Source organism: Psammomys obesus, unplaced genomic scaffold (assembly GCF_907164565.1).
Source record: "Psammomys obesus unplaced genomic scaffold, mPsaObe1.curated_primary_1811, whole genome shotgun sequence".
Taxonomy (NCBI): domain Eukaryota; kingdom Metazoa; phylum Chordata; class Mammalia; order Rodentia; family Muridae; genus Psammomys; species Psammomys obesus.
In genome coordinates, this window is record NW_026596091.1 from 19,365,486 (window position 1) to 19,391,768 (window position 26,283).

At 37.1% G+C, this 26,283-nt stretch overlaps 1 protein-coding gene across 1 annotated transcript in view; it reads left to right on the forward strand.

The window, feature by feature from the left end:
- Window positions 1-26,283, forward strand: part of Mgat4c (MGAT4 family member C) — a gene marked incomplete in the record, with an annotated part of 273,563 nt that overhangs the window by 200,226 nt on the left and 47,054 nt on the right. The window contains 1 exon segment of the mRNA XM_055627907.1: window positions 5,700-5,749.

The window sequence follows — 26,283 nt, forward strand, 5'->3', positions numbered from 1 at the left end:
TAGTTTCTGATGAGAAGTCTGGTGTGATTCTGATAGGTCTACCTTCATATGTTACTTGGCCTTTTTCCCTTGCTGCTTTTAATATCTTTTCTTTGTTCTGTAGATTTAGTGTTTTGACTATGATGTGACGTGATGTGTTTCTTTTCTGGTCTAGTCTATTTGGTGTTCTGTAGGCCTCTTGTATATTTATGGACATCTCTTTCTTTAAGTTGGGAAAATTTTCTTCTATGATTTTTTTGAAAATATTTTCTGGACCTTGGAGCCTGGAGTCTTCTTTTTCATCAATTCCTATTATTCTTAGATTTTGTCTTTTCATAGCATCCTTGATTTCTTGGATATTTTGTGATTGGAATTTTTCTGATTTTACTTTTTCTTTGAGAGAAGTATCAATTTCTGCAAGTGTGTCTTCAGCTCCAGAGATTCTCTCTTCCATCTCTTGTATTCTGTTGGTGATGCTTACTTTTGTGGTTCCTGATCTTTTCTCCAAGTTCTCCAGCTCAAGAGTTTTCTCACTTTGTGTTTTCTTTATTGATTCTAATTCTGTTTTCATGCCTTGCACCATTTCTTTTATGTGTTTGAATTTGGATTCCTGTCTCTCTACGATGGACTCTATTTCTTTGTTCATTTCCTTTTTGTATGCCACTAATTTCTTCTCTACTTGTGCCTCTATTTGTTTGGCTATGTTTGCCTGTGTTTCTTTAAGGGTTTTGTCTATTTCTTCTTTCTTTACCTCCAATTGACTGGCCATCTCTTTGAAAGATTTGTTCATTTCCTCCTTATGAGCCTCAAATAATTGAGCAAGCATGGCTTTAAGGTCATTTTCCTGTGCTTCTGATGAATTGGAATATCCATCGATTTTGGGGTTTGCTGGTGAAGTCATGATGTCCTGATTTATGTTGGAAATGTTCTTTCGCCTACCCCTGGCCATTGGCTTATCTGAGACCTTCCCTGTTTGTTTTTGGATTCAGCCGATCAGACTGGTACTGTCTCTCTCTCGAGTCTGGAGAATTCTTCAGGAAGTTGAGAGAGGTCCCGTGTCCTTAGCGTATGCTGAGGACTAGCTGTACCTGTGGGAGGAAAGTACGCAGGCGCAAACAGAGGCAAATGCAAGCGTGCGTGCGTGTGTGTGTATATGTGTGTGTGTGTGTGTGTGTAAGTGGGTGTGGGCATGTGTCTCGAGGGACAGAGTGATGGCTAATGTTGAACCCTTGAGTGTGTGGGAGGGGCTCTGCAATGTATATGTCGCAGGCGCTAGTGATGATCGCAGCGCAATTTCTGGCATTAACTGCCTTAACTCCTCAATTAGACCCACAGAGCAGGAACTTCAATGTTCCAAGTGCCCCTCTGTTTCCCAAAGTGGGTATATGGGTGGGAGGGGGTTCGATGCCTGGCTTCTGTTTTAGAATGACCCAGGATCAGTGGAGCTGCAGATTCTCAAGGGTGCACTCACTTACAGGCAGGTCACTTGGCAGAGATCAGGGTATCTGGGCTCTCTGCTCTCTGGTTTGGCCCTGCTTCTTTGATGTGCTCCGCCAGTTCCGTGCTGTTGTCACTGCCAGGTTATGAGGTCTTGCTGCAGCTGGAGATTTCAGGGTGGTCACGTCAGTAGGAATCGGGGTAACCAGCCTTTCTGTTCTCTGGTTTGGCCCTGGTTAGTCTTAAACTTGGGGGCTGATGTGCCCCGCCAGCTCAGTGCTGCTCTGCCGCCAGGTTAGAAAGTCCCGCTGTAACTGGAGACTGGGTTGCTAGTCCAGATGCTTTCTGGGAAGTCCTGGGGTCTCTTCACTGTGCTCTCCTAGCTTCGGAGGCCCAGCGCCTGGTGTGTCTAGCTTGTATGGCGTTTCTGTCTGGTTTTGGTGAGTATATAGCGTATTCTCTGTCACTGTGAGATTGGGCGGGCCGTACCGTCAGTGATGGCGCTCCTGCGGAGCTAGTATGGCGTCTAGCAGACCTGGGCCCTGGGAGGATGGTGCAGCTGCCGTGCGAATCTGGGGCTCCAAGACACAGTACTGCTGGCCTTTGCCGATAAAGGGCTTGGGGCTCCTCCTCAGTGGCTGCAGGCCCCAGGCAGTTAGGTCTGTGCTGAGAAAGGCGAGTCTGCTGTGCCAAGGAGGAGGGAGGTCTGGGGGAGGGGAGTGCCGAGAGATCAAAGGATTGTTTCTCACCTTCCCCAAACAAGTCCCTGGGTGACCTGAGACCAAGGTTTTCACCTCCTGTGATGTTCCCTGTTGTTTAGAAAGTCTCTCCATTGTTTCCCTGGCTTCAGAAGTTCTTCCACTCATCAACTCAGAACTTTATCTCTTCCACAGCTTGGAAACTGTTTGTGCTACTCGCCATCTTGGCTCCGCCCCCAACGCAGCTTTATTCTTAATAGCCAGAAGCGGGAAACAACCTAAATGTCCCTCAACGAAGGAATGGATACAGAATATACATTTGTAAATGTGGAACATTTACACAATGGAATACTACTCAGCTATTAAAAACCAGGAAATCATGAAATCTGCAGGCAAATGGTGGGAAGTAGAAAAGATATTATTGAGTGAAGTAACCCAGAAGCAGAAAGACACATATAGCATATACTCACTCATAAGTTTATATTAGCCACATAATATAGGATAAACATACTAAAATCCATACTCCTAAAGAAGCTAAACAACAAGGAAGTCCCTAGGGAAGATGCTCCATCTTCATTCAGAAGGACAAACGTGGTAGACATTGGAAGCAGGAGAAGACAATGAACTGGACAGGAGCCTACCACAAATGGGCTCTGAAAGACAACAGATAGAGATAGCAAAGGAGAGGCTGAGGCTCATAGCCAAACTTTGGGCACAGTGCAGGGAAACTTATGAAAGAAGGGGAAGATAGAAAGTCCTGGATATATATTGAAAGTAGAAGTCACCAAAATGTCAATGACAAGTTTTAGCAGAACAAAAACTATAATCCTAAAATATTAATGAACCACACAGGATTCCGGATAGACAAAGAATCCTAAGCAATAAGACCAAAAGTGGAATCCCTACCACACTTGTCTATAATAACATTGTCATCACAGTACTGAATAAAAATGGATAGGCAGACCAACAAGATAGGATATAGAATCAAGAAATGAATCTATTTAGAGCAACAGAATATGCGATATTCTTTCCCCATTTCCCTCTTCCAATTCCGCTTTGTCCAGCTAAGGTGATTTGAATGAGAGTGTCTCTCACCGGCTCAAATATTTGAGTACTTAGTTGCTAGTAGGTAGAACTCTTTGGGTAGGTTTAGGAGACCTAGCCATGCTGGAGGAATTGTGTCACTATGGAGTGTGGCTTTGAGATTCCAATAGCCTCTTAAATCATTCTTAGTGAACTCTCTGCCTCGTGCTTCTGTCCCTGCTGTCAGGCCTTTGCTCTATCATTTTGACTCTAACCCTCTGAAACCGTAAGCCCAAATAAACTCTTCTCCAAGTTGCCTTGGTCATGATGTTTTACAGTAGCAATTAGACTAGTAACTAAGACACTCCCCAATATACTCCTTTTCCAGCTTCATTTTGTTTTAAAGATCACACTAAGTCCAGTTAAAGCTGCCTAGATGTGCAAGAGTATAGGGCCATTTACTGGAACATGGAACACACACATAGTATCATGCCCTCACAAAACAACAACAAAATTGTTGTCTCTTAACAACTATGAACTGCCAACTACCCACTGTAAGGGATGAAGCCTAAAGATCATGTATTGAAACTATGTCAGAATTTTGGCTGGATTTTTTTTCCTTTTTTATTGTTTAAGAAATTAATACATAGATATAAAGGTATTTGATCAAATCCATCACTAATCCTCTCCCCTAAAATTCATCCCTTCTCCTCACTACCACATTTCCTTACCAATTTCCATGGTTTTTCATTAATTTTTTTTAATTTTATTTTTTATTATCAGTTACATTTTATTAACTCTGTATCTCAGCCATGCCCCGATCCCTCATTCCCTCCCAGTCCCTCCCTCCCTCCCTCATCTCCACCGTGCCCCTTGCCAAGTCCACTAATAGGGGGGACCTCCTCCCCATTCATCTGATCCTGTTTTATCAGGTATCTTCAGGACTGGCTGCAAAGCCCTTCTCTGTGGCCTAACAGGACTGCTCCTCCCTTGGGGGGTGGGGAGGCCAAAGAGCCAGTCATTGAGCTCCTGTTAGAAATAGTCCTTGTTCCCCTCACTATGGGAAACCAATTGGTTACTGAGCTACCACAGGCTACATCTGAGCAGAGGTTCTAGGTTACATTCATACATGGTCCTTGGTTGCATGTCAGTCTCAGAAAAGACCCTGTGCCCAGATATCTTTGGTCCTTGTGGAGCTCCTATCCTTTCCTCATCAGACTAACTCCCCTTCTTTCTTATGATTCCCTGTACTCTGCCAAAGGTTTGGTCATGAGTCTTTGCTTTGAAGACACTGCTAGTTAGAGTCTTTCAAATGCGCTCAGTAGACTCCTGGCATATATTCAATGCGCATCCCATCTGTCTTTCTAAACGAGGATTGATAATCTTACCCCAAATTATTATTATTTATTACAATTTATTACTTGGTACCTTTGCTGTAGCCCTCTCCCTCATCTCCTCTTGGTCCCTCCATCCCTTCTTCCCTTCCCCCCCCCCCTCCCCCTCCCCTCCCCCCCCCCATATGTCCCTTCCCAAGTCCACTAATAGGACAGGTCCTCCTCCCCTACTATCTGACCCTAGCTTATCAGGTCTCAACAGACTGGCTGCATCATCTTTCTCTATGGCCTAGTAAGGCCACATAATCAGGAGGAGGTGATCAAAGAGCAGGCAATGGAGATGCCATTGAAGATATTTGGGCTAAGAGTGTGTGGATTGATATGGCTGTGATCTTAAGAAATTAATATGTATTTGGAATTGCATTCAAAGAAACAACTGCAGTGCTTCTCCTCCAAAATATTTTAGTAACACAGAATCGCAACAGAGGTGTGCTGAATGTTTAGTAATATAAGATACTTTTATGTGTACAAGAAAACAGTGATACATAACACTTTGTTTCTTTTTCTTCCTTTGATTACAGCAAATGCAAATGACTTTAGAAGGAAGTGATCTTTACATAACTTGTTTCAGTTTCATTGTAGTACAGCTTTGGTTTTCTTGTGAATATCCTTGTTAACACAGTCTGGCAGGCACTTAATAGCAAACTGTATCCTGGGCAATGAATTTATAATGTAGCAGGAACAATCTGGTGAACATTGTAAGTCCTTATAGATGATGAAAAAATCAATAGCATGGATAAATTTGAACCAAATTACTATATGAAATTTTAGGTGAAGAGAAACTTAGTACTTTGGGCTTAAAATTAATTACTCATAGAGAAAATTGCCCAGAACATGAGTGAAATAATGTAAAGTATAATTCACTGATTAGTATAAAATAAATTATATAATAATTATATGTTACATTTTTATTGTTATAGTACATATAATTCAACCTTTTATTTGATAACTTATAATACATACTTTAATTAGATAAAGAAATGGCTTCTGTATGGTAAACTATGCTAAAAGTATATATTTTATACCTATTTTATGTAGTAAATGTAGTAAATATAAGTATAATTCAGTTGCATGAAAATAGCAAATTTTATAGAATCTTAATGCAATTTTTTAAATCAGAGATGAGTCATTGAACTGTAGTAATAACACTGAATTTTATTTCTTCCAGGGTGACTATAGTTTCTATACAGGACAGATTATGACAGCTTCTTCCTTAAGGTAAGGTAGCATGACACAGTTATAATCTGAGGGCCTATGTATACATTCTAAATGTTAAGTAAAATTTGTTGGTAGTAGCTATGTTCTGCTGTGCTTAGGCATATAATAAAGAGTTCTGTGTTCACAATCCATTTGTTCAACTGTACTGCATTCCCAATAATTATGAGGATGTTTTTAAGGCAGCTACTGTATTGAATACATATAGCTTTATGCTTTAATTAAAAAAGAAATATGTTAATCATTAAAATAGAGTAATGGGATAAAAGTAAAATAGTGACAGACATAAAATAAAATGAAACTAATATAAAGTGAGCTGTTTCCTAGTGAGCCTTTCAAAGACATATATTAATATATTAAATTTTGCTAAGAATTAAAACACATTGCACTGTTGATTTTATAAACCTCTAAACTCTTTAGTTAATTTCATCGGTAGTTATGTTCCATCTGCTTTATTATTCAGAATTGGCTATCAATACCCAATAGACTGGCAAGATTAGAAATACAAGGTTTTTTGTTTATAAAGATGCTAACACTTGAAGCTTCATGTTTTTTAGATAAGTTTAAATAGAAATATTTTTATTTTGGATCAAGTTCAATAGCTAACCTCTGATTACTCTTCATTTCAAACTAATTTATTACTTCTACACATTTTCAATCTTTTCCTTCCATAATTCTGTTATGCTTCTATGATTTTATTCCCTTCCCTAAAGCTTGGCCTTTTTTAGCACATTAATCTCAGCAAACTATTAAGCCTTGTCAACAGAGAAAATGAGTATGAACTTTGAATGAGTAATTTGAAGAAAAAGAAGTAATTTGTGTTTCTCTTTTAATATTTTACACACCTCAAATACTATGAATTAATGATTTTAATAACGTGTAATTATTATTATAATTTGCTCATCTTCAAAAACAATATATCCTATTTAATTTATATTCATTAGTAAAATAACAATAGGGTACTTGGAACTGAAGCATAGGTAGACCTTGGATAGGAAAGTTTTTTCTTGTATTCCTGTGTTGTAGTGATTAAAATGAGAAATGTCCCCCATGAGCTCACGTATTTCAACACTTGGTCCCTAGAAGAAGAGCTCTTTGGGAAGAATGGAGAGCCTTTAGTATGTGGAATGTTGTTGCAGAAAATGCATCATTAGAGATTGTCTGTGAGGGTTCCTAAACTCATTCCACTCTGTTATCTTCCTCTTCTTTCTGTGTGTGAATGAAGTGATCTGTTTGCTCTCTGCTCCTGCTACCATGCCTTTTTGACATCCGTGATGGATTCTATCCCTCTGGAACAGTAATATAAAATAAATCCTTTATCCTAAAAGTGTTTTCTATTAGGATATTTCATCATAGCAACAAAAATTTACCAACACACTCATGTTCACTAGGTACATACTAAAACAGATGTTCTTGTCACATTATGGTCTAAATATTTAAAAATTTATGTGCTATCATTTTCCATGGTTTAATCCAGTGTTGAAGACTGGTCTGATGTGTGTTACTAGCCCTCCAGATTGGTTACACCTATCATTGCATAAGACCTACCTGATTGGTTGATTAAACAGCCTACACCTGGGCAAGGCAGAATAGGGTAGGCATGGCTAAGGTTTTGTGCTTTTGGGTGTAAGAGAGACTCATGGGACTCAGACAGACTAGAAAAAGAAGGAGGACACCATGATTGGTTAGCCTGGAGAAGAAACCACGTGGGGATGGGAGGAAGGACTCCAATAATGGCAGAGAAAGGCAGAGATGAAGAATAAAAGCAAGTATTTATAAGATTATGGATGAAAGATAGGAAGATGTCATTGGATGGGGGCTTGGAGATAGATGGTAAGGTGGTTCAGACCACAGAGGTAGGACTATCTTCCTGGCCCAAAGTAAATAAGGTAATTTTAAAATTAATTTTTATTTTCATTAATTACAGTTTATTCACTTTGTATGCCCTCTGTAGCTCCCTCCTTCCTCCCCTCTCAATCTCACCCTCCCTCTCTCTTTCCCACCCATCTAACAGGATTTGTGTCTTATTATTTGTGATAGCGGGTTAAAATATATCAATATACTGCCGTGATAATCTTAGGGCCAATAACAATAAACATTATAGAGTGTAACACTCTATTTTTTATTTACAACAGCAATACAGCCTTATGCTAATTAATAAAATATCATTTTCATGGTTCTATATTTTTCTATAAATGACTTCTTTAATAAACTGTCCACTTTTACCTTAAAATGCTGCTTTTACACATTAGGTGTTTTTTTAATGTAATGGAAAAATGTTAAAACATAAACTTCCAAATGGAAAATTTTGAACTCATAAGTACTGAGTTCATTTTCATATCCTATTTTGTTTTGCATTTATATTATTTCCCAACAGTGCTTAGAAACTAATACAATATGATTCTTTCCAAATAAATGAAATAAATATGGTACATCTTTTCTCTTATTATATCATACAGTAAAGATCTGTCATTCCATTCAATGCTTCTTGTCTTTCTACTACTCCAACTATCCAAATCTCAGTCAAGAAGGTAATAGCAAAAGCATCCAACAAAGGAAACTGGTTGAATAAATTGGGTTGGGTTCCCAGCTTGATTAATTTCTCATAAGTGATAGGCATATCAATATTCAATATCAGCCCAAGAAAGTCTTAGTTTTTCATAAACCTGTTATTACAATACTGACAAACGTCAAGTTAAAATTGCATGCATTTTGGGCTAAACACATTACATTGTATGAGTAATTTAATCTTCCAAAGTGCATTATTAGTACAACCACAACAATCTTCTTTCAGCTTTCAACTTTATATCTTGAACAAATTCTCTTTAAGTTCTCAGTTTATATGTTTCTGTTTCACAGAAACCATTGCTTTGCATAAAGCCAAGTTAGCTCATGAGCTGGATAAATAAATATTACTCTGTGTTTTATTAAGTGTGCTGGAAGGAAAATAATCCAAATTTTTAATTATAACCTCCCCTATCAGTGGACTTGGAAAGGGGCAGGGAGGAGACCAGGGAGGGAGTATGGGGTTGGGGAGGGAATGAGGGAGCGGGATACAGCTGGGACACAGAGTTAACAAAATGTAACTAGAAAGAAAAAAATAATTAAAAAATAATAAAAAAATAAAATAATTAATTTGAAAATGATAAGACATTGCTCAAAAATTAGGAACACGCAGTGGATGGCTTTACATTTCCAGACTTTGAACTTTCCTTCAAGGTCTGCCACAGAAGTCAGTTTACAAGAGACAAACAAACCTCTGTGAGAACATTTTATTATATCAGAAAGAAACAAGCTGCCAAATGTAAAACACCATAGTTTTCAGGATGCTCACATTTTTAAGAAATGTACTTTTAAATTGTGTATTTGTGTGAATGAGTACATGATGATGTGTGCAAAGAAGACATTTATTAAGGCACACATGATAAGACAGATAGCAATTTTATGAGGTCAGTTCTTTCTTACCACCTTGATGTGACATCCAGAGGATTAGATTTAAAAAAAAAAATACCAGAATGTATCAAATAGTGAAAATAAATGAAAGTGTAAAATTGATGAAAAGTTTGTTATATTTTCATTTGTTACATATAGTAAAAATACTATTTGTGCTGAAGATACGTGATCATCTAGATGTGGCAAAATCATACTATGTTCATGGAAACAAAGGATATGCATCAAAAATTTACTTTCAAGGTAGGGAGATGACTCAGCTTATTAATTATGAGGGCATGGGTTTAGTCATCAGAATCAACATTTTAAAAATCAGGCATAGAGGTATGTCCTTATAATTCCAGTGGGGGTGAAATGGAGACTGGGGGTCACTGAGGATGACTTACTTGTTAGCCATCCTTGTCTACTGGTGAACTGCAGGTTAGTGAGTGGACCCTGTCTCAAAAACACAAGGTACACGGTACCTGAAGAACCTAGAATGTTCTTTGGCCCCCAGTGTATAAATTCACAACTACAAACACAAAATACAGCAACATGAACACAAACAGAAATATACAATTTATTTTCATCAAAGTGAAATACATAGTTTGAACACATTTCATCCTTATAAGTAGACTGTTTTCTAAATCATCAAAATAAACAACTGGGTACCAGATTAAGTAATCATTATAGAAATGTATCATATATGATAGTTAAGTGTTACAGTTCTGACATTTGTGTTCTTTCCTCAATCAGAGAGTAATCTTTTATAGTCTGTACTATATAACTCTCTACCTCAAAAAGGATCATACTGTTAAAAACATGGAACATTAAATTTTTTTTACAGATTTCATTCCATTTAATGTCTGTATCAGTGTTGCATAATTAACTACAGAACTATAGGTATAATGAGTAATGAGTGAAATGAACAAAACGCCAAGAAATGTAAACATGAAAAATTGTCAGAAGTCAGAATCTCCCCCTACAGGTTGAAGCAGTTCTTAATTAGAGCCAACCAGTTATTACAATGTGTTAGTGAGCTTTGACTACGCATTCTAATAAATAAATAGGCAGTGTAAGCTCATCTACTCCAGAGTGAGAAGAAGCAGGGAGAACAATGTGCACAGGTGTGTGCAGGCAATTCTGTGCTGTTTCATTTTGTGCACCTCACTGTGACCCTGAGAATTAAACAGATGTGAACCTGCTTTTCTCAGTTATCATTACCCTTGGAGTGAACTTATTACTACACGGAATGTGACTGTGCTGTTTGCAATGAATGCATTTCGTGCACGTTACCGAAATGAAGCTGATTCTATCTGGCACTGAAGAGAAAAGGCACAATTGTGTATATGGTAATAATAATCACTGACCACTACAAATTCAATTTCAGGCACAGTATCAATTTTTGATTCTACATGAAGATGTTATACTCCTCTATTGGAGTAGACATATTTTTTTGTTTTGTTTTGGTGACTGGCTTTAATGGCTATATGAAAGATGATAATCTTATACCCTAAGGATAATTTTGCATAAAGTTTGGAGGGCTTTAGCCAGGCTCAGTCCCCTCTTTATCAAATTGAGCTAGTTATATGCACTTTTAGGCACTGATTTATTTCCTCTTGACATAAAGGTGAGTGAATGATCTTCACCCTTATTTTCATCTTCCATGCTTTTATTATGATTGTTTTTATGCCTTTTTTGAAATTTAATAAACAATCATATCTGAGTCACTTAGTCAAAGATATTGGCCTCTGTACCACAATGTAGCTGATATTACACTAAGAAGCAATTTAGATGTATTTGTCGCATCTAAATCAAGTTCTTTATTCTCCCTTTAACCTGTTTTAATTAAAAACTATGGTTCTGGGGGGGGTAAGCATATACATGTAGCTATGTATGCTAGGCAGATACTTCACCTACTACATCACTATCTCATAACGCTCTTAAATGCATAAACCCAACATGCTGGTGCAATAAATTCTCAGCAACCACTTGAAACCATTTTCATTGTTGACTTTCATCTACTAAGTTTTGTCATTTTTGTGATTTATTCTATGTGTTAAAGATGGTTGATACAATAATCTCCAGTATGCGATATTATGAACAAACATCATCCCGTAGCTTACTGAAAAAGATATTGGCCTAGTAGCAGTTCTCACTCTACAAACTGCTTTCACAGTTCAATATCATAGACATCACACAAGTTCACGACCAATTTTCTTTTTCATTACTATGAGATTTTAAGACCTTATGAAAGAAGTGGGTAATAGTAAGACATGAAGAGGACAGGAGCTCCACAAGGACAGCAATAGAACCAAAAAATCTGGTCCCAGGGGTCTTTTCTGAGACTGATACTCCAACCAAGGGCCATGCATGGAGATAACCTAAAACCCCTGCACAGATGAAGCCCATGTCAGTTTAGTGTCCAAGTGGGTTCCACAGTAATGGAAACAGGGACTGCCTCTGACATAATCTGATTGACCTGCTCTTTGATCACCTCCCCCTGAGGGGGAGCAGTCTTACCAGGCCACAGAAGATGACAATGCAGGCACTCCTGATGAGACCTGATAGACTAAGATCAGAAGGAAGGGGAGGAAGATCTGGGGGAGGGGCATGGGTGGAGAAGGGGGATTGTGGGTGAGATTGGGAAGGGTGGAGGGAGGGAGCTACAGGAGGGATACAAAGTGAATAAATTGTAACTAATAAAAATAAAAATTAAAAAAATAAAATTTGCTTTCACAAGAAAATTAAAAATTCTGAACAGTGAAAAAAAAAAGATTCATAAACCTAAGGAAAGTTTGTATAATGTTGGTACATGAAGGGGTATGAAGATGTGCCAATGATTTAAGACTGTGAGCCTTATTTGTATGAAATGACAGTGAATTACACCATCACTGCCATATGTTTTTCCTCATTTGTTAAAGGTAAGCCACTCACAAATGGATATATATATTTTTTACTTTCAATGTGCTGTTCTTCATAGGCACAATCAACATAATCATAACTCTATTGTTCTTTTTAAATAAGAAATTTGTTGATTGTCAGTAAAAAAAAATGTATTATGCATTACCTCAAAATGTATGTGTGTAAAATTTAAATTAAACATTAGGTACTCTTTTCTAAAATAACTGTACTTTAAGTTTTCTTATAATGTTAAAAAATGCTACACACATTAATTAATAATATAAAGAGGTAACTCTGGGCAAGCATCTAATTGCAGTGTGTCTATCAAATAAATTCCTTCACTGGGTCTAAGCAAAATATCCTCAATAATATCATGCATAACCACTGAAGAAGATAAATAGAAGAAAGTAATAATTTATAGTTTTTAATAAATATTTAAGAAGTTCCTATCCTCTATATTTTTAGGAATCTAAGTTTATTATAGTTAAAAAAAAAAAAAAAAAAAAACAACAGAAAATCATGGTTCCTCAAAGGGAACCATGAAAGGGAAATATGGATTTTCCTGAAAGGGAAATATGGATTCTCAAATAGTTAAGAGGGTTTTTGTTGTTGTTGTTGTTATTTTTTTTGAAAGATTTCATCAACACATAACTAGTAAATTTTTAGACTGAATATAAATGGGTTACTAAAATACTAAAATAAACAGTTTCTGCAGTGTTTATTGGAGCCTTCCTAATGGCTTATCACTGACAGTGATTCAGTCCTACCCTAGCGTTAGCTGGATACTAACTTATTTTCCAATGCTCAGCCTACTTTGCAGCTCTTCCTGTTTTGATCTGATGATGCTATATACATTTACATCAAACTAGGGTGAATTCTAATGAGGCAGGAAAACTTTTCCATAGTCATTCTGTTTAATTGATTGACTCAAATGCTAAACAGATAAAACTATGTGGTACTTGTCAATTAAAACAATTTCAAGCCTTTTATAGTTAGAGAATTGTTTACCATTTGTTCTGTTTTTTTTCAAGTCAGAATTTTTCTATGCAGCCTTGGCTGTACTGGACTTCTTTGTAAACCAGGCTGGCCTCAAAAACTCAGAGATCCACTTGTCTCCTCCTCTCTGAGTACCGGGATTACAGGCATGCACCACTGTGCCTGGTGAGTACTTTACTCCTTATGACAAGTGATAAATAAAACAAATAAAACAATTCACACAACTTGTTATTCATGTCAACAAATCACAGTATAATTTTGTAACATATCATTATAATTCTGATTATCTTAATTCATTCAGCTGTCATTTTTTATACAGTTTCTTGACTGGTACGTGTCTACGTTTTGAAATCTTTCAGCCAAAGTAGACTCATATAGCCAAACTTTGGGTAGACTTCAGGGAATCTGACAGAAGAAGAAGAAGATAGAAAGAACTGGAGGGGACAGGAGCTCCATAAGGAGAAAAACAGAAGAAAAATCCTGTGCCCACGGGCCCTGCAGATGCAGATGCTCCAACCAAAGACCATGCATCGAGAGGACCTAACACCACTGCACAGATGTAGCCCATGGCAGCTCAGTATACAAGTGAATTCCCTAGTGAGGGCAGCAGGAGCTGTCTCTGACATGAATTCAGTAGCCAGCTCTTTGATCACCTCCCACTGGGAGGTGCATCCTCACAGGCCACAGGGGAAGGCAATGCAGCCAATCCTGATGAGATATGATAGGCTAGGTCAGACAGAAGGGGAGGAGGGCCTTCCCTATGAGTGGACAAGGGCATAGGGGGAGAAGAGGGAGGGGGAACTGGGAGGACTTGAGCAAGGGAGCTACAGCCGGGGTACAAAGTGAATAAATTGTAATAAGTAACAATAATTTCCACTTATTAGTGAGAATTAGTGAGTATACACCGCGTGTGTCTTTCTCCTTCTGGGGTACCTCACTCAGGATGATCTTTTCTAGGTCCCACCATTTGCCTGCAAATTTCATGATTTCTGCCTTTTTGATTGCTGAGTAGTATTCCATTGTGTAAAAATACCACAATTTCTGTACCCATTCCTCCATTGAGGGACATCTGGGTTGTTTCCAGGTTCTGGCTATTACAAATAAAGCTGCTATAAACATGGTTGAGCAAATATCCCTTTTGTGTACTTGAGCAAACTTTGGGTATATACCTAGCAGTGATATAGCTGGGTCTTGAGGAAGCACTATTCCTAATTGTCTTAGAAAGCACCAGATAGATTTCCAGAGTGGTTGTACCAGTTTACATTCCAACCAGCAGTGGAGAAGGGTTCCCCTTTCTCCACAACCCCTCCAGCATGTGTTGTCCCATGAGTTTTTCATCTTGGCCATTCTGATGGGTGAAAGGCGAAATCTCAGGGTCGTTTTGATTTGCATTTCCCTGATGGCTAATGAGGTTGAGCATTTCTTTAAGTGTTTCTCTGCCATTCGGTATTCCTCTGTCGAGAATTCCCTGTTTAGCTCTGTTCTCCATTTTTTAATTGGATTACTTGGTTTGCTGCTTTTCAGCTTCTTTTGTTCTTTGTATATACTGGATATTAGTCCTCCATCAGATAAAGGGTTAGTTATGATTGTAAAGAAAATTTTTATGTGTAACAAAATATATACAAAAACATGGATGTTAAAATTAGATCTAATATGTTTATTACATTTTATTAATTAATTGATTAATTAATTAATTAATTACATTCATTCACTTTGTATCACAGCTGTAGCACCCTCCTTCATTCCCTCCCAATCCCACCTTCCCTCCTCATTCTCATCCCCTGCTCCTCCCCTAGGGCACTTATAGGGGACATTCTCTTCCCCTTCCATCTGACCTTAGCCTATCAGGTCTCATCAGGATGGGCTGCATTGTTTTTCTCTGTGGCCTGGGTAAGGCTGCTTGCCCCTCAGGGAGAGGTAATCAAAGAATTAGCCCCTGAGTTCATGTCAGACACAGTCCCTGTTCCCCTTACTAGAGAACCCACTTAGATACTGGGCTGCCATGGGCTACAACTGAGGAGGGGTTCTAGGTTACCTCCATGCATGGTTCTTGGCTGGAGTATTGATCTCTGCAAAGATCCCTGGGCCCAGATTATTTGGTCTTTTGCTCTCCTTGTGAAGTTCCTGTCCCCTCCAGGTCTTTCAACTCCCCCTTCTTTCCTAAGATTCCCCGCCCTAATATGTTTTAAATCTTAATGAAGTACCAAAACTTCAAATTATTCTTAGATTAATAGTTAGTTACATTTACTTCCGTACAATTTGGTATTTTTGTTCTATTAATAAATCTGCATTTAAAATTGAGAAAATTAATATTCTTTTATTTTACATTTTTTCTACTCACACAATTTGTTTCAAAGGGTATACTCAATAAAAAAAAATAGTTACTTTATTACTGACCTACTTCTAGGATTTCATTTCAAAGGCTTCCAGTATGCCTACATTAAAATAATAATGTCATCTCAAATCAATGAGAAAAGTTTGTTTTATGATCTGGGTTCATGGTAAGCTTAAGTCATATCCTCTGTTACTTAAAACTTGTTTATCATAAAAGGGAAAGGAGCAGGGAAGACAGACCCACCAAAACAAAGAATATTAATATTTGTACAATGAAGGTGATGACTCTTTTTATAGTTTTATAGTTAAAAAAAAGACACTATGCTGGAGAAATGGTTCAGTAACAAAGAGCACTCACTACTCATACAGAGGAAGCAAGTTCAATTTTTACCAAAGACATGGTTTATCCCATCAAGACTGACCTTTTTCAGGAAAACTGAAGCCTACTCTGGCATTTTCAGGCTCTTGCATGTGCATGGTACACATACACTCAGATACAAACACATACACATAAAATATGTACATGTCTTTAAAAACAGAAATTAAATCATTTAATGTTGTTACCTTTGTTTGCATGTATAAATGGCTATGTCCGTAATATGTAGTAAGCAGTTTGTTATGATTTTTGGACAAATTGTAACATATGAAATTCCTAGCATAGAGTAAAACCCATGCAAACAGCTCCAGGTACTAGTACTAGATCAGGAATCATCTGTATCTGAAATTACACAACTGTCTATTAAAAAGCCTCATTTTGTCTTTACTTATATTTCAGTGTCATTCTCATGTGCTATCCCCATTGTCATTCCAACGTTCAAAGGCACAGACAATTAGGAAATTAAAGATACTTGGTGTTCCAGTTAACCATATGTAAACCTTTTCATTTTCTCAAATGAGAGGTTGATTTTCTTCTTCTTGTGTCCTCTTCCCAAGCCTTTCTGGCTCTTTCTTAACTCTCAATGGCTAGTACAACTCAGCTGTTCTGGCCTAAACTCCTCTCCAAACTGAGTGATTTTTTTTTTTTTTCAGAATGAATTGCACTGCCTGGCCTTAAAATAATTCTAGAAATATATTTTAAATATGTGGCTTCTTATTAATCTCTGTCTTGTTCTGTCTTCATCTGTGCCTAGCTTATTCTCTCTGCAACCTTTCTCTCTAAAACTGTATTGGAAATCAAATCTAAGTTTAAAACAAACAAACAACAACAAAAATCCTTCTAAATCCTTCTCTCTCTCTCCCTGTTCTACTTTTAAGTAGCCTCTCTTCCCTGTTCTGTTTTGGCGAGAGTTGAGTGTACCCTATCTCTGATTCATTCTGTCAAATCTTTTATTTCTCACTTTGTCAGGCTTTCAATTAGACTTCACTTTCATGCATGGGTGTTTCCTCTGTAAACTAACCTTTCCTTCATTGTTCGAAATTAAAGGTCTGCATTCCAGCCATATCACACTGTAATCCAGAGCATGTCTGCTCTACAGTTGGCTCACATAGACCTAGAAGGTCTTTGGATGTGATTCCTTGCCAGAGAATCTGTATTACTACGGTAAAATTCAAGTACAGACAAATGAGACTGTAAAATGAATGACCTTAAGATGTTTCAATTAGGACATGAATTTTCTACATTTTCAATGCTTTTCTCCTAATAGAAATATTTAATTTTGAGTTTACAGAATCTACACTCAGATGAATCAGAATTTCATGAACATACAATATCATAAACAAAATGTTGCATTGGTGTTTCAAAACACTTTCTGGAAGTTTCAAGACTTTCCCCAATGTTAGCTAGAGAGAAACTTTTGGAATGACCTGGTCGTGGCTTAGTGGAGAAGGGCTAGCCTGAAGCATGAGTGTGATCTTCAGCACTCACATAAAGGCTGAGTGCAGCAGTGTTCTTACTCTTCCTAAGTTATCTAGGTAATTATTTTTCATTACATTTGAATAAAAATGAATCATGAATGGGAAACCAGGTTTTGAATCGTAATGTAAAAGTGCAGAATATTTGATATGCCTGAAAGTAGAATTTTAAAATAAGGTTTTATGATTAAATAATTCAACATGTCCACTAGGAAGTTTTTTAATTCAAAATAAGGGAAAACAGCCAGTACACAAAATGTATTCATGAGTATAATAACCCACATGGTTCTTTCCTCTTCAGTAAGTGGGCTTTACCTTTATTTCCTTTAGGGTTAAATGTAATGTCAACTATAAAACATATATTTATTGAAAGTTTCTAATCATGGTTCACTGCATATTTTTCTTAACAATATTTTCTTTCAAAATATGGAATTATTTACTGGATGATAATAATTTTAGAAGACAAGTACAACATAGATTATATTTATAAACGTATTTTATAAAGATATTTCCACCTACTAATTGGTACTAATTGATACCATTTACAAATGCTTCATTGTTGCCCTTTCATCATTTTATTGAAAGTTTACTTTTCCTTACAAAATATATCCTGATTACATTTTACACTCCTATTTCTCCTGGTTTCTACCCTCATCCACTCCTATCTAAATCGATTCCCTTTCTCTCAGTCATTATAAAACAAGCAGTCTTCTAAGGAAAATAAAAATAGAATAAAACAAAAACTAGCATATCAAAATTGGAAAAAGCAAACAAATAGAGACAAGCCCAAGCAAAGACACAAGAAACAGAGACCCACTGGTTCACACTCTCAGGAATACCATAAATTCACTAAATGAGAAGCTATAATATATGTGCAAAGAACCTGGTGCAGACTCATGCAGCTTTCTCAGTCTCTGGAAGTTCATATGAGCTTTACTCTATCAATTTAGATGGTCTTGTTTTTCTGTAGTCCTCTATCCCCTCTGGCTCTTATACTGTTCCTGCATCTTCTTTCACAGGATTTCCTGTGTCCTAGGAATTTCATGGACCCCCCCCATTTACAGCTGAGTGTTCCAAGGATTCTCTCTCCCTCCTACTATCTCTCTCTTTCTTTCTCTCTTTTTCCCATGAGAATCCTCAAATAATACGGACTGTTGTTGCAAAGACTACAAATTGCTGAACACTACACAACTCATTTAGTATGGAAATAGAGCTGGAGACTACATAGAGGCTTCTTGCCTTTCTGGCATCTTTAGTACAGGAAGGTACTCTACATTTTATCAAAAGAGAAACATAAACTCCAACGCAGCAAAATCCCCTTTATTTACAATGCTGCATCCCCTGCAACATATTCGAGTGCAGTGCTTACAACAATCTTGCGGGGGTAACCAACCAATTTTTTATTAGAGTTAAGGGTAACTTCATAATGGACACTGCTTTGGTGATCAAGAACCTGGCACTAATTAGCTCAGGGACCTAGAATAAAATCAAATACTCCTGTACCTATAAAAGCAAAACAAAACAAATGCAGCAATAAGATATCGCCTAATGACTTTCAGCTATACTAATAGATCAACGCCTTGCTCTGCTATCATCAGATCCATCTTTCTGTAGAAGATGAGGGGAAATACAGAGATCCACAGACAGACCTTATGTACACACAAACACACACACACACACACACACACACATGGAGAGAGAGAAAGTGAGTGAGTGAAAGAGAAAGAGAGGGAGCGAGAGAAAGGGGGAGAGAGCAAGGCAGAGACAGAGCAGGACAGGACACCTGACATACTCCTGTGGCTTCCACAGACACAGGCATGCACATCTGTGAGTACAACACACATACACACCAGAGAAGAAAAAGATTGTTGACACACACAGTCCTTTTTTTTAATAATATTTACATAATGTTTATCTCCGCTTTTCTTTTTATTCTCTAACCAGGAACTTATCATTTAGCCAGGCTAGCTTCAACTCAATAACCAATTGGTTTCCCATAGTAAGGGGAACAGGGACTATTTCTGACAGGAACTCAATGGCTGGCTCTTTGACCTCCCCACCCCCCAAGGGAGGAGCAGTCCTGCTAGGCCACAGAGGAGGACCATGCAGCCAGTCCTGAAGATATCTGATAAAACAGGGCCAGACGGAAGGGGAAGAGGTCCTACCCTATCAGTGGACTTGGAAAGTGGCAGGGAGAAGCTGAAGGTGGAAGGGTAGGATTGGGAGGGAATAAGGGAGTGGGATACAATTGGGATACAGAGTTAATAAAATGTAACTAATAATAATAAACAATAAAAAAAAGAAAAAAATTGGGAAACTCCTAATTTTGTCCTAAACACCCAAATACTGCAATTACAGAGATGAACTATCATACCTGGTATCTTTTTAATCCTATATTAACATAAAATTTCAAGATCAGTAACACATTGTAATTTTTTGAATTTATATACATATAAAATAATACAAGTAGGTATGTGTATGTGCTAATTCTTCCTAGTTAACAGTCACACACAAAGAAAGTAAAAATGTGTACATATCCATATATGTTTGGGGATGTGTTTGATGATGAAGGAGGCACACAATGACTAAAAACACAGTCATTAGAGTCACATAAAGCTTTGGTTTGAACTGAAACAGCCTTGAGACCCTGATAGAACTTGATAAATACCCACTAAGCCTTTTATTGTATTTTATTAATAAAATAAACATATTATCATTTATTTGAGTCCCAGAATGATGAAAACTGCAATGTGTTATGAAGTCCTATAATATAGTGCCTTCATGTGAGAAATTTACATAAAGTTTAAAATATTTTTAGGGATTTTCTTACAGCTTTAATAGGTATGTTTGCTCATAGGTTAAATAAAATTCTTCACACACATTTGTAAATATTTTTGTGTTTTTTTTTCTCATTTTGAGATAGTTTAAAAAACTGTTTAATTCCCTACTGGCAAGATTAACTACTGACTTTAGTAACTAGCATTTTTGAAAGAGGCCCACTAGAGCATAGCATTTGAGAGATATATTTTATGTAATTCTTTCAGTTTAATTGATTATCTACATAATATCACAATTCAGTGATAGTTTGGTTTCATATGGGAAATGCTGCTAGACAGATTAAATGATGAACATAGAAAAATTAGTCATCGCTTTTGAGAATATTAATTTTTCCTAAATTGAGCTTTCATTACAGATTTTCATTATGCACCCAGACCATTGCTTTCTAATCAATAAAGCAATTCATTCCATGGTAAATGAAAAAGGAAGACTGAAAAATTGACATAGAAATTATGTCTCAGAGACTGACAATAAATCTACATTAATATTTTATTTTTAAAATTCATTTTTATTAAAATTCACTTTATAGACTAGCTAAGAAAACTGTGATTAGGAAAAAAACAGATAAAACTGTGACACTGTTTTTGTTTGATGATAAACAAGTAATAAATTCTGTCCTATTTCTATTTTGTGGAATAGTTTGAAGAGTATTAGTGTTAGCTCTTCTTGAGGGTCTGGTAGGAGTCTGTGTTGAAACCATCTGGCCCTGGGCTTTTCATGGATGGGAGATTTTGATGACAGCTTCTATTTTCTTAGTGGATATTGCACTATTTAATTTATTGACTTGATCTTGATTCAGCTTTAGTAAATGGAATCTATTGAGAAAATTATTCATATCGTTTACATTTTCAAATTTTGCTGCATTGCTTTTGAAATAGGACCTAACCATTCTTTGGATTTCCTCAAGTGTTTTTTGTTATGTCCCTGTTTTAATTTCAAGTTGTGTTGACTTGGACAGGGTCCCTCTGACTTTTATTAAGTTTGGCTAAGGATTTGTCTATCCTGTTGATTTTTCTCAAAGAACCAGCTCTTGTTATCATTGATTATTTGAATTGTTCTCTTTGTTCCTTTTCTTAATTTAACAAATTTTTTTTATTAATTACAGTTTATTCACATTGTATCCAAGCTGTAACCCCCTCCCCCAATCACTCCCAACCCCACCTACCCTCCCTCTTCTCCCATGCCCTACTCCTAGTCCACTGACAGGGGATTTCCTTCATGCCTTCACTTTTTGTTTCTGATGTATTGATTTCAGCCCTGAGTTTTATTATTTCCAGCCTTCTCCTTCTCTGAGTGAGTCTGCTTCTTTTATTTCTAGTGCTTTCAGGTATGCCATTAGTCATTCTGGAAATACAAATCAAAATGACCCTGAGGTTTCATCTTACACCCATCAGAATGACTGAGATAAAACACTCAAGTAATGACACATGCTGGAGAGGTTGTAGAGAAAGGGGAACCCTCCTCCATTGCTGGTGGGAATGTAAACGTGTACAACCACCCTGGAAAGCAATCTGGCGCGTTATCAGACAATTAGGAATAGTGCTACCTCAAGATCCAGCTCTACCACTCCTAGGCATATATCCAAAAGATTTGCTCAAGTACACAACAAGGACATTTGCTCAACCATGTTTGTAACAGCTTTATTCATAATAGCCAGAACCTAGAAACAACCCAGATGTCCATCAACTGAGGAATGGATACAGAAATTGTGGTACATTTACACAATGGAATACTACTCAGCAATTAAACACAAGGAAATCATGAAATTTGCAGGCAAATGCTGGGATCTAGAAAAGATCATCCTGAGTGAGGTATCCCAGAAGCAGAAAGACACACATGGTATATACTAACTGTCATATATCTCCTAGTGTAGCAGGGCTTAATCTTGATCTTGAACTAAAACTGAAAACAAATAAATTCACATAATTTCTGATTTTAATAAGGGAAATTTTAACCAAAAAATATTTAAAATGATAAGATGATATTGCTCCCGATATTTCTAGATTATAGGCGCTTCTCAGTTCTAGTTAAGAAAGTAAGTATACAAGTTTACATTCCCACCAGCAGTGGAGAAGGGTTCCCCTTTCTCCACAACCTCTCCAGCATGTGTTGTCACTTGAGTTTTTGATCTTGGCCATTCTGATGGGTGTAAGGTGAAATCTCAGGGTTGTTTTGATTTGCATTTCCCTAATGGCTAATGAGGTTGAGCATTTCTTTAAATGCTTCTCTGCCATTCGATATTCCTCTACAGAGAGTTCTCTGTTTAGCTCTGTTTCCCATTTTTTAAGTGGATTACTTGATTTGCTGCTTTTCATCTTCTTTTTTTCTTTATATATACTGGATATGAGTCCTCTGTCAGATAAAGGGTTGGAGAAGATTCTTTCCCAATCTGTAGGCAGTTGCTTTGTTTTGATGACGGTGTCCTTTGCTTTACAGAAGCTTTTCAGTTTCATGAGGTCCCATTTATTGATTGTTGCTCTTAGAGCCTGTGCTGTTGGTGTTCTGTTCAGGAAGTTTTCTCCTGTACCAATGAGTTCTAGGATATTCCCCACAGCCGATTTAATGTGTCTGGTTTTATGTTGAGTTCTTTGATCCACTTGGTCTTCAATTTTGTGCAGGGTGATGAGTATGGATCTATTTTCATTTTTCTACATGTAGATATCCAGTTGGACCAGCACCATTTGTTGAAGATGCTATCTTTTTTCCATGGTATGGTTTTGGCATCTTTGTCAAAAATTAGGTGACCATAAGTGTGTAGGTTTATTTCTGGGTCTTCTGTTTGGTTCCATTGATCCACCATTCTGTTTCTATGCCAGTACCATGCAGTTTTTATAACTGTTGCTCTATAGTACAGCAAGCCTCTGCTCTGCAGATTATCAAAGCAGATGCTGAGCCTGATGGCCAACTGTCGGGCAGAGTAAATGGAATTTTATGTAAGAAGTGGGAAATAGTAAGAGCTGGAGAGGACGGGAACTCCACAAGGAGAGCAACAGAATAAGATAATTTGAACACAGGGAACTTCCCAGAGACTCATACTCCAACCAAGGACTATTCATGGAGATAACCTAGAACCCCTGCACAGATGTAGCCCATGGCAGTTCAGTGTCCAAGTGGGTTACTTAGTAATGGGAAGAGAGACTGCCTCTGACATAATCTGATTGGCCTGCTCTTTGATCACCTCCCCCTGAGTGGGGAGCAGCCTTACCAGGCCACAGAAGATGACAATGCAGCCACTTTTGATGAGAACTGATAGACTAAGATCAGAAAGAAGGAGAGGAAGACCTCCCTATCAGTGGTTTTGGGGAGGGGCATGCATGCAGAAGGGGGAGGAAGGGTAGGATCGGGAGGGGAGGAAGGAGGGGCTTATGGGGGATACAAAATGAATAAAGTTTAATTAATAATAATAATAAAATAAAAAGAAAAGAAACTAAGTATAGAAATTACTATCTCAATTCACTAGAAATGAGTAGTTGGCTAATAACATTGTTCCCTATATGCTTGCTTATATGGAATCTGAGCTATCTATTTATATATTTTGAATTACACTTGTAAGCATATATTTTATAAAATACATAAGCAGTAATTTTATACAATATTAAAGGCGATAGAAAAAGAACACTTCATAGCTAGCATTAGCTACATAAGGGGGCTAGTCTCAAACTACCGTTGTAGAACAATAACATTTGTTTTCAAAAATCTCAAAGAATCACTCATGATATTTTCTTCCGTTTGTGTGTGTGAGTGCTGTGATTGTGCATGAATGTGCTGGGGTATATAGGCATTTGTGTGTATGTTCAGTGTGAGGATTCTGATGCTATAGCCTAAGTATGGATGTCAGAAGAGAACTTTGGGTGTCAGCCCTGGCCTTCCACCTGTCTTTAAACAGGATCTCTTTCTTTTCTCTTCTGTGTAAGCAAAGCTAGCTACCCTTGGCTGTCCAGCAATTCTATTATCTCAGCATTCTAGGCTCCTGCTGGGGTGTCCTGGGGTTACTGACTTTATTTTTTTCTACTCAGGCTCATGCTATTGTGCCAAGAATTCTAATGTGTTTTGGGGATCTGAATTGAAGTTATCAGGACTGATTACTAGTTACCCACCGAATCATCTGTATACTTCTATAACAGTGCTAATTAAAGTACTGCCAGACAGATTGGTGAGATGGTACAGTGGAAAAAATGCTTGATGCCAAGCTTAAAACCCTGATTTTGATCTCTAGAACACACTTTATGAAAGGAGAAAGCAAACTCCCATATGCTGTGATTAGAGTTCCACGTGTGAATTATCACAAACACACACACACAAACACACACAAATATTTAATGTAAAACTTAAATTCAAATAGGATACTGAAAATAGGCCATTTGTTTTATTCATGAATTCTGGAGTATATTCATTCGTACTTTATCTGTTGGATAGTAGTGAGACATTAAGTACATAAGGAAAGTAGGAAGAAGCAAATATTTCTAGCCAAACCGTATTTTTAGTTGTGTTTGCCCTATTTGATGCATAAATCATTGTTCCATCTACAGATACATTGTACTTACTTAACACTTAATATTCAATACAAGGAAAAAAAACTAAATAGATGGTACAGTGGACTTCTTTGGTTTGAGAAATTTTTGATATTTAAAGAAAACATTTATTTGTATACAAAAATACATAAGTTCCATTTTAAAATGTTAACAAGTCTACACAAAGTTGGAGAACATTTCCACATTATTGAATGTTTATCTTCAGGAAGTACACAGTAAGAAAGAATACACAAGTTAATGTCTGTATTAATTTTTCTAGTGTTTCCAATGGTTCGAGTTCTTTTTTTATTATTCTTACTTTCTTTTCTTTTTCTTATTATCATTTATTACAATTTATTCCATTTGTATCCAGGCTGTGACCCCCTCCTTCATCTCCTCTTAATCCCACCATCCCTCGCTCTTTCCCTATATGGTCTTCCACTAGTTCACTGATCCTACTCTTCTGTTTGACCCTAGCCTATAAAGTCTCATCAGGACTTGTTGAATTGTTTTCCTCTGTGGACTGGCAAGGCTGTACCCCCTCAGGGGAGGTGATTAGGGAGCCTGCCACTGAATTTATGCCAGCGAAAGACCCTGCTCCCCTTACTAGAGTCGCCACTTGGTCTATCTGCTACATATGACCCAAGGTTTAAGGTCGTCTCTATGCATTTTCCTTTGTTGGGGTATCATTCTCTTCAGGTCCCCCAGGCTTAAGTTTTTATGGCTCCGTTGGTCTTCTTTTGGAGCTATTGTCCCCTCCAGGTCTTTCTATCTCCCCATTCTTTCATAAGATTCCCTGCACTCTGCCCAAAGTTTGGCTATGAGTTTCAGCCTCTGCTTCGATACCTTGTTCAGTAGAGTTTCTCAGAGGCTGTCTGTGTTAGGCTTCTGTCTTGTTCCCTTTCTTCTCCTGATTCCAATGTATATCGTGTTTGTCCTTTTGAATGAAGATTGAGCATCTTCCTTAGGGACTTCCTTGTTGTTTTATATATATATATATATATATATATATATATATATATATATCTTATATATATAATATACAAGATATATACTATACAAGATACAAGATATATAAGATATATATAAGACATATATAAGCTATCTTGTGAATATATTACATATATATATATATATGTATATATATATATATATATATATATATCTTTTGGAATTTGTACATACATGCTTTTAGCCATTCATGGGAAGTAATGATAGTTCTGCTCTATTTCTTTATATTAGTAACAGAAGTATGGTTACTAATATTATTCCAAGTCCATAGTGTTAATCGCTATATCATGGAACCTACATATTAATATCATTCAGTTTTACTGAATTAATCAAATTTTAACTTGACTTGAAAGTACTTATCTTATGTTCTCTGTTAAGCTCATTTTGTAAATGAGGGTAGGTAAGATATCCTGTGGTTATAAGCAGTCCCTTATCATACCCCTGTAGCAATTCAATCTGTTTTGTGCTGCCCCTATAACTGAAGTTAGACTAGTAAACACGAATGTTTCTATTATTCAGATGCAGTTTCCTGCTGCAGGAGTCTAACGCTGGAAGCCTAGTTTCTGCTGCAGTGTTGAGGAAGTTGCAGAACCTGAAAGGAGTGAGGTCAAAAGGGAAGTTTTTAGATTGGGAGCATCCCATGCAGGAGTGATACAGGTTGGT